General features: G+C 48.7%; 1 pseudogene; it reads right to left on the reverse strand.

The window, feature by feature from the left end:
- LOC141938287 (hydrocephalus-inducing protein homolog) overlaps window positions 1-11,445 on the reverse strand; it is a 56,606-nt pseudogene extending 45,161 nt beyond the window's left edge.
- Window positions 11,446-11,812: the final 367 nt, after the last annotated feature.

An 11,812-nucleotide genomic window follows, 5' to 3' on the forward strand; every position in this document is an offset into this window, starting at 1 on the left:
GCAACTCAGGTGCACCAAGTCAGAGCGCTGGTCTTTGCTGCATTCTTGACCTCAGCTCCTACACCAAGACCTCCATGACCAAGCAACTCACCATGAATTACCAGCCAACTGAACCAGTTTCCCTGCAGCTGCATCACCCTCTCCCATTCAGCAAACTGGGAAACCAGTGACTCTCTTCTGAGACCAAAAGGAGCAGGACAGGCTGTTCACAACACAACTCATGTCAGGCGTTTGATTCGGGACCACGGGAACACCACGTGCTTGCAGCCTCCCAGAGCGTGGGTGTCTTTGGCCGACACTGGTATATAACCGTTTCAGAAGGTACTCAGGATCAGGAGGTTGCCTTACAGAATCCTTACAGATTCGAGCACTCTCCAGGAAATCTGGGAGAGATAAACCTCTAGAAGAAAAGGCCCCCAAGCCATGCACCAGACACTTGCTGCATCTTTTGCCTGTGCCCTCATTAGCATGCTGCTTTGGGGCTGTGGTGCAGTTCTGAAGCCAGTGTCTGCTCATCTCCACCTAAAAGCTCATTCTACTTAATATTTGGTCCCAGGGACCAGACCAAACCTACTGGAAAACAAAGTTCCTGGACCACACAGTGTTCTTGTCAGGGCCTCAATACCAATTACTTTGATCTATGATCTCTAATGGCACTTGCAAATAAAGACACAGCTGCTGGTAAATTCTTAAATGTCTCTCTCATCAGCTCACAGCTTGCCCATTTCTTAACACTGCATTTGGTCTACAGGAACTGAGCTCCTAGAGCTGTCGCCTGCCATGCAGCATCTTACACAGCCCACGGGCAGCCAGGTTGCCTTCCTTCGTTTGCTCTTTCAATCTAACAGAATCACTCTTGCAAGATGCTGTGTCGGAGACACCACTGCAGTACAAAACCTCGCTGCAGCATGCAGAGTTTTATCAAAGGTTGCGTCACGCTTTTTTTTTTAATTATTCTTTTCGTCTAGGTTGGAAAAGACCTTGAAGATCATCCAGTCCAACCATTAACCTAACACTGACAGTTCCCAACTACACCATATCCCTAAGTGCTATGTCAACCCGACTCTTAAACACCTCCAGGGATGGGGACTCCACCACTGCCCTGGGCAGCCCATTCCAATGCCTAACACGCTTAAAACACTATAAGCAACAGCAAACCCCACGTGTCCTGCCCGTTTCCAGCTACGGCTGCAATACAGCAGCTCAGATGCTCTGGTTCCTTGTTGTTACTGTTTACCAACCACGTTATCATGCAACAGTGTTTTACACAAAGAAGACGAGTTCCTTTACCTCTCAGTGCTGATGCGGTAGTGAGCCTCCCAGTTACCGATGTTGTGAACCAGCAGAGTTTTCTGGGAGCTGTACTTGACTGGACAGACGGAGAAGTTCAGCTGGTCAGGGAAGTCCAGGATAGCTCGGGCACCTATAGCTCGGATTGGCACAATAAACTTTTCCCTTTCTGTGATGCAGGTGAGCTGGTAGAAATAATGCTGCAGGGAAAGAAACAATCTCAGCACAGTGCATTCAGTACCATCCCATGGCAGAAGAAAACCTGCTGTTTTCTATGACTCTAACAGTAGCATCCAGCAATGTCAAAGTACTTTTTACCTTAGCGACCTTTCATTCCTGCAGCATGACTTGAACAGGGCTGTTAACTTGCAAAGAAGAACCAATCCCATTGATTCACCTGCTTTCACAGCAAGCTGGCAGAACCAGACAAAATTATCTGATACTTTGATTCAGAGGCACCAAAATAGAGCAATTTCATGTAAGGGATTACAGCAGTAACAAGAACCCGCTTCGATCACCACCGCAGATGATCAAAGGCTCCACTAAGCACCCAGCTGTGCCACAGCACTAACTCCAATCCCAGCAACGCAGCGACCTCACTGACGCTGGCCAGGGGATGCTCAGGTGCATTTTCAAAAGGACTTTGCCACAGGCACAACCAACACGCAGTCTTTGGTGAAATATTTAACAAGCTGGACATGGGAATTGTTTTATTCTCAGGTGAGTGTAGGGTAAGTGTGTATTTCCCACCCCTTCCCAGAGCATTATAGGGACAAGGCTGGGGACACACACCCTTAAAAAGCTATCTGATCTATCTCCCCACCCCAGAACTGGCTCAGCTCTACACCCAAACTATTCTTGCAAGATGTCTGACAAGTACTTAAAAGCACTAACAATTCCACCCCTGCCCTCAGCAGCCTATTCCAGCTCTACCCTAGACTTAAGAGTTCTTCCTGTGTCTAATCTCAGTTTCTCTTCCAAGCTCACCTAGCCTCAGGGGACGTGGGAAATAGCTTTGCTTCCTCTCTGCTGCAGGGTTGATGCCTTGTTAGCATGCCTACCTGAGGCAGGTGGTAGCAGGAGCTGCAGATGGGAGACACTGGGACAGCCCTGCCAGAGAAAACTCAACTGTGCTACACCCCGGCATTGGCTTGTTCATGAAAGAGACAGACAGTTCCCCCAGCTGTCTGGCGTTTAGCAGTAGGAAGGCAAATCAAATCACCCAAATCATTTCACTGTAGGGAGGAGCAGATCCATCTCCAGATGGACGGTGTGCCATTGCAGGGCTGCAAGTATCCCCTTGCCCCTGCTGAAATCACTGGTAAAACTGTTGCAGTAGGGCCAGGAGCCATTACCTCCAGCAGCTCTCTTATCCATGAGTTGATGGAACCTCTGCATCTTATCACTCGCTTGCTGTCCTGATCTTTTTTCCTCGGTGCTTTGAAGCCGTCTGATATTTTTATCATTGTTGAAGCAGCAAGCAGATAATTTGATTTAGGAATTGCACACAACAAACTCTTAACCAGAACAGATTCAGATTCCTCTGTGCTTGGGATTTCCTGCTCTCCCACACCCACCCCCTCCAAGCCTGGAAGGGACCTAAGGCAGCCAGAGGAGGCACAGACACAGAACTACTGCTTTAACACAACAACTAACACCCAGCGCTACCCACCAGCTGGGGTTTAAGGTTGCTGTAACAGATGTTGTCACAGCCAAGATGTAAAAAGAATAAAGAAGGATCTTCTTCCCTAGACATATCAAATATTCACACTGGACCTTGCAGAAGGGCTTTTGCTTCTCATATTTGGAAGGTAAAATACCAGGAAGGGAACTGCAGCAAATGTCCTACAGAACTGAGTATGACATTTCAGGAGAGCGTTTCATCTTCAGCAAGTCTTTCTGAATTAGCAATTTTGTACTCAATCCTGCAGCCTAAGCCATCTAAAATAAAAGGGATGGGCAGCCCATGGGAATTTAAAGCACCTACTATCTGAGTACCCCACCCTGCCATTTTCCTACTGTTCCACATGCATCTTCCCTCGCGAACGCTCAAGGAAGCGCAGGGAGGGAAAGCACAGCCCGTCAGTCCCTGCTGCAGCAGCTAACAGCATCCTGCAGTGCCAAGAGGGGACCAGCTGCAGACTGCCCGACCACAGCCTGGAGCAGACCCCACAGCAGGCTGTGGGCTATAACCAGTGCGTAAAAACTGCGATGACTTCAGACATAACGTTCCGCTGTCTCGCTACCGTGTCCAACACGCTAGGCATTAAGGTGACTCCAGTTTTCAAAGGTGGCGGTCCCCACTCTGATCAGGCTCACTTTGGGTCTTCCAAACAACAGGTCACTTTTAAACAGATCTCTGTATCTACCGTTAGTGGAGCAAACCCATAATCACACAGCACTGGACAGATACCAGAAACCAACACCTTGGGAAGCCGCCCCACCACAGATGGAAGACCCTCTTATCTCTGAAACCAGCAGACATGACATTAAATGTTCCATCACTGAAGGATAAAAATAGTCTGAAACACATAAGAGACTCCAGACTATGAGAGCATAATCTTCACCCTGGGGAAAGAGTTTCCCCCCGTTCTAGATCCAGGGCAACCCCACTGGAACCAGGACAGTCCTCAAAACCCACAGCAGATGCCCTGTTCTGAATCCAGCCCAGCAGGTTCAGCTTCCACTGAAGGCACCAACCTCTCTGGACCTCCAGTCTCACCTTGTTCTCCTCAGGGTTGAACTGGATGCGGAAAGTTGAACACATGCCAGGTGCTACCTTACAGCACACACCACCGGGGCTGGTCAACTTGAAGTAAGACGACGTCTCCAAGACAACCTTCACCAGCCAAGAAACCTGCAGGAAACACAGGAAACTATGATTTTGCCACTCATATGGAAACATGAGGAGAAAATACCTGCCCATGCCCTGGGGACATCCTGCCTTAACCACCTTTCCAAAGCACTTTTAACTCTTGAGGTTGTCACAACCTGGACTGGAAGCCCAGGAAGTCGCAACAGTTCCGTGATCCCCTTGGGTTAAATTAAGGTGAAACGACACCAAACGCCCGGTTAAAATGTTTTACTTGCAGTAGAAAACAATTTAAACTTGGAAAAGAATAATAAACAATGTGATCTCTTATAAATCTATAAGAAATAAAAGAAAGGAAAGAAATAGAAAGGTGAGAAAGAGAGTCAAAGAAATCTGGATCAGCACCCCTGGATCCAGAGTTGTCTCAGGTCTGACCATCTTGGGTGGTGGGTGCACACACAGCAAAGTTTCAGTTTCATCTTATCAGCTGATTAACACACTTCTGCTTCTGGGGCAGAAATGCTCACCTCTCGTCAGGCCTTGTCGCCTCTTCAATGGTGAAGGCACGAAGTCGTTAGCAAGGCAAGCATGGTGTCTGGCTTACACAATAGAGCCACACAGTACCGGGCTTACACAGTGCAGACAGTGATTAGAGGTCTTTGCGCTTGAGGGGAAACTTTTGGTTTCACTCAGTTTCCCCACTCTGAGGCCCACATAAGTAGTTTGTCAATACAACTGCGATGGAGTGGGGGGTGCGGCCTTCCATACACTCCCACTCCCTTGGGTGACATTCCTTGGACTAATCACAAAGGCCACAGCTTGTCCTGGAGGTTTTCTGTGTCGATGAATGTTTGAGGCATCAATTCCTTCAGTTCCTTACAGAGGTACATGCACCTAATACACCAGGATGGAATCCATCCTGCCAGGGCAAAATAGCACTAGGCCAGAGGCAGTAGGGCAACGCCCTGCTGTGAAGGAATCACCGAGCAGGTGAGACACCAGCAGTACTGAGAGATAATACCTGAATCAAGTCCACATATCAACCAGCCCAAAGAACCTGCGGGCTTCTGCCTGCACACACCCAAGCAGTCATGCCTCTGGAGGGGGATGAAAGACCTGAAGGCAAAACAGTACCTGTTATACTGGGGGGAGGAAGAAATTCACTACTAACATACTGGGTTTGAGTGGGGCAGTCAAGCTGCAGTGCTACAGTCATGCAGGCAGACCAGCAAGAGGAGGAGACCACAGACACTGTGGCCTTACTGGGAATAAAAGGAAACCTGAAGAGCAAAAGGAGGAACATAGAAAGACAAGGAGACAAGAAACAAGGAGATGACTAAGGGAATTTAAAGGGGGCTGTAAAGAAGCAAGGGAGAAGCCCAATACACTACAAGGAAAGTCTGATGCAGAAGATGAGAGCGGTCAACTTGCCAAAATAATGGAAAGCCAGACAACCCCCCAGGCTGGGCCTATCAATTATGGGCTTCAGAGGCATTTTCTGCCTTGAGATACATGACCAGCACTGACTCACAGTGTGGTTTCATTATTAAAAGCCACTCTCAGCTCTCTGGAGGCTCTTGCTGCCTGGTGCCTGTAGCCAGGCAGCTGCCAGTGCAGGCAGGCAGATTTCTGGGCATTCCTCCCCACACCCAGGAGTCCAGGCAGGCGCCTTGCTGCAAGTTTCTGCCCTCTGGGATACCACAAGCACAGACACAGCAAATAGGTGTTTTCTAGCACACTGATATCAATCCCTGAGCACCAAATCTCATCTCAGAAAGTCTAAAACAGGCAATTTTGACTGACAGGCAGCTTCGCTAACAAACAACAAACGCACGTGAGGCTTGGGAAAAATGGAGGTTCATTCTTCACCACCCGCTCGAGCCTGATAACCCATGGCCAAGGCAGTCCTGAAGTCTCCAAACGCCCTTTGCTCCCAGCAGTGCCCTGGGACAGCGAGTTCCAGGAGCCAATTTCACACTGCAGACAAACATTTTGGTCACCAAGTCCCTTGGGAGATGAGCTAAGACCTTCAGCAAAAGCCACCCAGAACATCGCTGAGGGTGGTGAGGAGCAGCCTGAAGACAGAAAAGCAATTTTACAACACACAGGGAAGAGCAGTAACTATACAGCAAAGCACTTCTGTATTTGAATGATTACAGAGCCTCTATCTGGAATACATACTTTGCTGTCAGCTGGATTTTTATGGATCAGACAACCTCAGGCTACCATGCAGTATAGGTCAGTGTGATTTGGAGGAATCTGTGAAACTGGTGAGAAAACTTTGAGACAGAGTACAATGTTGCTGGACATCACCAAAAGCCAACAAAATTAGAATATAACCACCTCTCTTGGGATTATCATCTCTATGTTTGTATACTTAAATATGCCAAGGATTTTCCTTAAAGCTGATCTTACTTTTACACCAGAGCTGTCCAATGGCTGAGGTCTTACTAGCTTCAAAACTAACTCCTTTTGGAAAAAATCAACAGCTCACACATTGCCTCCCCTTTACAGGGCATAAAAATCACAAGGTGCAGCTGTACAAGTTTATTATTTTTTACTGGGAATAGCAGACATGTTGATGCAGATGTTCTTTTCCACTTGAGGAAGCATGAATAGAGCAAATTGACTGTTTGACTGTTGGCTGGTACTTGGCAACATCAAATACTTTGAAGTGCTGTCTGGATAACGGAGCAGCTGAAGCCAAAAGACTTAATGGGAACAAAGCAGAGCTATAGGAAAAAAGAGAAGCTGAGGCACATTTTAATCAGGAAAGAGGATACTACGGCAAAGAGTGCCCAGAATCAGCGTGGACCCCATGAATGGTATCCCTTGGACAGGGGCACCCACGCTGCTCTTTCCAGTATTCCCAAGCTAAACGCCAGGCCAGGAATGGCGCAGGACTCTCCAGGAATAACTGAGGGACCACCCTGCAACTGTCTTTGCCAAAGGGTCTTCCATTTCCAACCATGTCCCTGTCAAAACCTGTTATCTCAGAATACACTTTGACTTCTTTTGCTGTTCCCCCACCTGCAACATGCCCTGACAGCTTTTTTTGTCCACTTGTTTGTTTTCCAACAAGACTGGTAGATTTGGAGGGGGGGTTAATTCACGTGCTCTCATGTACACTTCCATCTGCCCATCCTGCCCTCCTCTCACGTACACATCTTACTCTTTATTACAGAACAGTATCTTTAATTACACCTTTCTTTTTCTGAACATTCTCTGCTTCCAGCACACTTACTCTTACATGTCAAGAGAAACCCTTGTGTGTACCATGTTCTCTCCCAGAGCACCTTCCCACTCAGCTCCTTTCCTCCCTCCTGTCTTTTCCCACCAGCTGCTCTTGGCACATGCCTCATTCAAGCAAACGTTTCCCCTGCCAAAATTCAAAAGGTCTCAATTTTCCTCCTTACAGTGCAACCACATTGCTGGCATTTTTCAACTTCTCCCTTCTCAACTTTCCTGGGAAACCTCAAAACGATCACAATTTTTTCAAGTGAAGGTGGAGACCTTCAAGAGAACATTACTCTGGATGTGCTGTGGTTCTCCAAAGGGAAAGCAGAGAGCCACGTTGCTTAGAAAAACCTGAGCAGAACTGCATTAAGCTTAGCAGGAGCCTAAAGTGGCACCTAAAGGCCTCCCACTGCTTCTGCTAAATCAGTCCGTTTCCCCTGCTGCTTCAAAACACCCTTCCTGGAGTGCTAATGCCACTAACCATAACTTCCTCCAGCATGGAGAAGGCTCAAGCCCTGGGATTTGACAGGGAGCTGCACAGAGGCAGCTAAACAGGCTGTGAGAGGCAGAGGTGCCCTGCCAGAAACCGAGATTAACCAGGGAGCCACCAGCACATGGTGCACACTCGAGGTAAAGCAGGAGAGCAGAAAGAACTGTACAACCCTCAACATTCCCATCAATCCAGGGCTTTCAAGGGGAAGGATGCTGACTAGAAAAGCTCCTTTGCGTTAGATACCACCAATGCATGGCCAAAATCAGGGGGAGGATTCCCAGCATGGGAAGATTTCCACCGTCTTGCAAAATAAAGGTGGTGAGACATTTTATTCTGGATGTGCTGTGCTGCAGCAGGTAACTTGTTATGCTGTAAACCACAGGAATTACACTGCTCTCCTCTTCCAGCACAGTGTTAAACCTCCGCATCCCAGCACTTACCTTGTCAGTGTTCCTCAGAATCAGTGGCACTTCGTAGACCTCGAAGGTGACGTAGTTCTGAAATACCACCTCTGAAGGAAAAGGCTGAAACAAGCTCTGCTCCAGGTCAACTGCTGAGAACTGGAGAGTCAAGACAGAGCGGTGAGAGGAGGGTCAGCTGCTGGGAGAAAGATTCATGAAAGAATCCTACACCGATCTCCAGTGGAGTACAGTCTCTTGGTGAGTACGTCCACGTGGCTCACGCTAGGGAAACAGCCCCCCACCTGTGTTCTGAGCTGATCAAAAGTTTCTGGACCACACTGAGCAGGCTCAAGCTAAGAAGCTCTTTTGGCGGGTGTTCCTCCAGGTTTCCTTCTCCACAATGCAAGGCAGCGCTTACTGCCAGCAGAGCCCTGTGCTAACGTGGTCACACAGCCCCAGAGCACTTCCTGGAAGAGCCACGAGCACTCACGGAGCAAGCGAAACCCAAGAATTTACATGAGACTCCATGGGAAACAATTTTGAGATGATCTTTACTCTGAGACAGAGAGACCTAGTCCCACACATCCCTAAATACCTTTTTTGATAGAGACCCTAGAAACCACTTAGAAGACAACACTACCAGAGGAGGTAAGGCTAAAAGGAAAGTAACGCAGTAGTTGGGAAAAAGACAAAGGAGGTGAATGCTGGATAGTGGTAAGGTTTAGCTCTTTTCTCAGCATTACTGGGCAACTTGAGTAAGACTGGACTTGGTATCTCCTTTTTCCACAGGCTTTAAATAGATGCTTTATTGTATTCCATTATTGCCATTTCATTTAATACCACCGCAGAAGCATGTCTGAAAATATACACAAACCGCAAATGTTCACAGAGCAGAGGCAATACTTGAGAAAATTCCTCCCTGCTTTGTCTCCCCTCTCCCAGCTGCACTGTTCCCACTCAAAAGACCCAGGCAGGCCTCCTGCTGCTCCACAGGAGCCACGCTCACACGGCAGCTCGTGCCTGCAGCACGCTGCCAGTTATGTGTGCGCTCATCTGATGCGTTCCCAACCTCCTGTGCTGCCTAGGGCAATCCTTAACCAAATGGTTACAGGTCTCTTGCTGGCAGTTTTCCACTCAACAGCCTACCTCAGCGATCCACCCGTTTGGACTGTGTGCTACAGTGAGCAGTCCTGTGAGAAAAGCAGCTTAAACATACATCTAAGTGATCCAGAGAACGCACTTCCACTCCCCTCTGCCCAGGGCGATTCCCCTGTATATCTGGCACCCTGCAAAATCTAACACCCTGTAAAGGTCCCACACATTGTTCCAACCCAAAACATTAATGCACTTGGTTTTGTTAAATCTTAAGTAATTACTATAGGCCCTCAGCCTTCAAAGGCCAATGCTGCCACCGTTGAGGGAGTCCCATGACCCCAAGCATTTGACAGTGACTACACCAAAGCACGAGGTGGCTATTTCACCAGGAGGATGGAAAATGGCAAGCTCGGGCCCTTGTGGCCTGCCCCAGCCTTCCCCCAGTATCAGCTAAACTCCAGCAAAACCCACCAACTTCAGCAGAGGTTATTTATATTGACTTAGCGCAGATCAGGACTTCCAACCTCTCACCAGGGAATAACGTTCTACCTTTCCCCAGCAGAAGGAACTCCACCACCACCAGCAGTTTGAAAAGACAACAGGCCCTAGTCACTGAGGTATTCAGATGAGCCGGAGGCACTCCTGTCACAAACACACACCCTCTTCAAATGTCACATCAAACAGCAAGGAAAAGGGCAGGAAAAGGCCACCTTGTGATGGGAGGTTTCACCCATGTCTAGAAGCTGGGCAATCCGGGGCCGCCTCATCTCCTGGGTGCTGGCCAGCCTCTGCTTGGTGGTAAGAGACATCTCCTTCAGGAAGGCAGAGGGAGTCAGCTGAAATGCAAAACACCAGCAAGAGCTACAGAAATGCCTTTCTGCAGAAAGACTTTGCTCGTTCAAGTGCCACTGATGAGTAATTTGTGATCACAGCCACTAGGATAGTCCTGGAAGTCCTGTAAATTACCTGCTGAAATATTTAACATCAGTAAATTAATGATATAGAGCGGAATACACATGCTCTAAGCAAGTGGCTCTGTCCCATTAGCTTCTCCTTCATGAGATGATGTGACATGTTTGGGGATTTCTGCTCTTCGGGTATTTGTACCCTCTTGAGTTTTGCTGGATTGAGCCAGAGACCTTTGGAGAGAGTGGGGAGGAGTTATCAGAAATCCCCTAACTTCACCCTTGCACAGTGCTCACAACCAACACGCAGGTGGAGATGGCACTGCTGGATGAGTCAGAGGAAAGCAGAAAAGCAGCGTTGTGCCAAGACTGAGGTGGAGAGGAATGGGTCCAAGTTTTCATTATTTCTTTTCCATTAGCACTTGTTTTCTCTCTGTTCTGGCCTCACAGACCCCTCCACAGAAGGATACAGAGATGTCTCCCTGACAGAGCCTCAGCACTGGGTCACCTCCAGTGAAGGGAGCTCCAGCCAGCAAAGGGGACAGCTGTGGATGGGAAGGAGGAATCGCCCTGGATCCACTGCTGTTTGCAGGGCTGCATCTGTGATCCACACAGGACATGAGATACCATGAAACAACTCTTTTGGAAGCTATTCTATCTGGAACCAGCCGTGTTCTGTCAAGACTCCAGGCGGTTTGAGCAGCCTACCACATGCCCAGCTGCCCAGCGGTGTGGCCAGGGCAGCACTGGCAGGTATGCCCACGTGACAGAAGATGTTACTGCCCACACAGCAAAGCGGACGGACGGAAGCACATGTTTGTGCTTCAGCTGTTCCCGTGCAATGCCCAGTACATTCCTTTATCTTGGCTCGCTGGCACGTTCAGGCAAGACCCTGGACTTTATCCTGAAGCAACACAGTCCACCCCCCACTGCACCATGACAGCCCCCTCCAACAGAAGCACGGCAGCTAAGAGGTGGGGAGGTGGTGCCTGGCTCCACAGCGCCCTGACAACAGGAGGGGAAGGCAGAGGAGGGACAGGGGCAGCTTCCAGCCTTAACCCAGCTCCTACCCGGCCCACAGCAGGTACTTACAGTCACACGCTGCTCTGCCTCTCTGACCAGCTTCGGATAACAACGTACTGCCACCTTACTCTGGAGTCCATCAGCCATTTTGGAAGATCCCATGGACCAATGAATCTTGCCAGTGGCCATGACTAGGCAAACCTGGAAGGAGTAACAATGAGACTTTGAAAATCCAGAATCCCATTCACAGCAGACCCAAAGGATACACCTGTGTCTCCAGGCTGTGGCATCCTTCCTAAGTGGAGAACATAAGGCCGCCCCACACTGTTTCATGATTAGACCATATTTAAGTGGCAGAGTTAAGATTCATAGAAGTAAAACTCCATAAAAATATTCCCTGAGCCAAAAAAGCCTTTTGCTCTGGGTGCAGTCCCACGAGCCACAACTATATCTTTTCATGAACTTTATCTGTCAGCTGACAGTGAGATGCACCAAGGGTCCCTTCCAAGGGTCTGCTGGAGAGTCCCCAGCTCCACATACTATCATTTACTGCGGC

The sequence above is a fragment of the Strix uralensis genome, chromosome Z (assembly GCF_047716275.1).
Source record: "Strix uralensis isolate ZFMK-TIS-50842 chromosome Z, bStrUra1, whole genome shotgun sequence".
Taxonomy (NCBI): domain Eukaryota; kingdom Metazoa; phylum Chordata; class Aves; order Strigiformes; family Strigidae; genus Strix; species Strix uralensis.